Source organism: Dendrobium catenatum, unplaced genomic scaffold (assembly GCF_001605985.2).
Source record: "Dendrobium catenatum unplaced genomic scaffold, ASM160598v2 fragScaff_scaffold_1090, whole genome shotgun sequence".
Taxonomy (NCBI): domain Eukaryota; kingdom Viridiplantae; phylum Streptophyta; class Magnoliopsida; order Asparagales; family Orchidaceae; genus Dendrobium; species Dendrobium catenatum.
This window is the reverse complement of record NW_021319552.1, coordinates 1,491,396-1,493,867: the sequence shown is the minus strand read 5'-3', so window position 1 is coordinate 1,493,867 and position 2,472 is coordinate 1,491,396.

Below are 2,472 nucleotides of genomic sequence, written 5' to 3'. Positions count from 1 at the left end.
GTGATTGTACTTGTTAAGTAAGACTACTGTACTGGAATGCATGTGTAAAGTATTATTCTTATGATTACTTTATGATTTACCGATATTGAAATGGTTTATCGATATTGAACGAATTTATTGATTTATATATGAATTTATTGATATCGACGGATTTATTGAAATTGAATGGATTTACTGACGGATTTGTGAGTTTACTGTCACTGCACGATTTCATTGATATTGCATACTGTTTACCGATTCTACTACTAATTCATTGATATCATTGATTCATGACCGATACTACCGATTCATTGTACTGATCTTATAGCAAGTGATACATCAAATACTGACTGATACATGCGATACATGTGATACACTGATAACATGCGATACACCGAACAAGTGATATGGATTAACTGGAATTCATGTGATTTACTGAGCACGTGATATAGAATATGATTTTACTTTATTAATTGATTTCAACTATTCTTATGATGTATCGATTTGATTATTTTATATGATTTCATACCGATTGATATTATTAACTAGAGATGATTTCTTTATTCAATGATTTGATTGATTCTATTGATGCGATTGATTGATGTTATTGATACGATATTAATTTGATTGATATTACTGATTTGACGATTTTCTCTATGGATTTTCCTACTGTTTACTGATTCTTCTACCGATTACTGTAGATTTTATTGATTATGCATTGATTACTGATTTTCATATCTGCATAGATTAAATGATTATGTGTAAGTGACTGTTATTGATTTGACTGATTGATATGCATATTATTTCTGTACCGTGCTTTGATTTCAGCTGTAGGCTTTGGTGATCTGTTGGGCTATTTAAGCTCATTATATGTCGTTAATGATTTCAGGTACAAAGCCTCCCTCATGAAGCTTCTTTTAGCCACTAATATAGTTTTTCGTAGTTTTTGGTTCATGCATTGTTTTGTAGCCTATGCGGCCATTGTATATGTTCTTTTGGACCCCACTTTTAAGATTGTAATTAGGAAATGTCGTAATGTGAATTATAGTTTTATGATGTATTCGTTTTCTTTAATGCAATTATCATTTCTGGATATCTGTATTGATCTGAGCAAGAAGAAAGAATAAGAAGAAAAGTATGTCGATGAATCATTTCACTATAGATGCCTGGAATGTCACAAATTGGTATCAGAGTGAGTGTAGTGAAAGGATTTGCTTATATCCAGAGTTATAGTGATGATTGCATTATTTATTGATTTGTTTTGCTTTAAGTGATTTTGATTTTGATTTGATTTGATTTAAGTTTTGATTAGACAGATTTGTTTTGTACCGATTTTCGTTTGCGTTCTTAAGGGAAATGCCTGGAATGTCACAAATTGATTCATGCTTGTTGAGACTCTTTCTTGAGAGCCATGATATGATTACAAGTTATCTATCTCAAGTTATTAAAACTTTTATATGTATATTGATCTAACCATATTATTAATGCGCATACTTTGAAGTTCCGGCCATTGGAAAGCTTTATTTTGAAATTTGTATAGGAGATACAAAGAGAATATTGTTTAGTTTAAAAGATGGCAAGAGACAACCTTATATATATACAGTAAGTATACAAGTTATATGCAGTCCATACTTAATTCATACATAGTCCGAAATAGTGGCGGAGTCAGAAATTTTATTCATTCGACTTTTGGCTGTGGCGGAGCTTTTTTTTTTGTGTGGGGGGGGGGGGCCTAAATTAAACACTACAAGAAAATTACTCATTATCGGCAGAATTTTCAGGCGATTTTCAGACGGTTAATTTTTCGGCAGTTTGTCATCTCATCTTGAATGTCATAATACATTAAAATAGTTCTGTTTGCCTTCTCATTACTGGAGTTAAGAGGAGTTGTAAGATAAAAATTAAGAATGCAAATAACATGCCGAGAGAGGAGCGAAAAGGAAAAAGAAAGCTGTGCTCGAGATTGCGAGTTGTGAAAGATGAACAAAGGGGAAAACGAACCAGACAATTTGGGTCGAGGGAAAGCAAGACATTTGGAAGCAGTCTCCGTTTGATCCTGTGATATGATATTGTTGTCGGAGTGAAAAATTTTATAAGAAAGTTATTGTGAAAATTAGTAAGAAAACTATTCCGAATAAAGCCTAAATCATATTCTTGCATGTTAAATTTCGGAATTGTTAGACCTTATTATTTATAAAAATAATGCTAATTTTTTATGTAAATCAATCCTCCACATTTAAATTTGCTTCAAAATGAGTGCAAATCATAAAAAAATCAATTAAAATGTACATTACACATATTTTAAAATAAAAACAATACTTTTAAGATCTATTTTGACAAAAAAAAATGATCAATAAATTCGGTAAATATATATATTTTTTATGAATATACTACATGTAATAAAAATGATGACTAAATAATTATATCTAAATCTATTCCTTTCTCACAAAAAAAAAAAAAAAAAAAAAAAAAAAAAAAACCTTTAAACTTTTT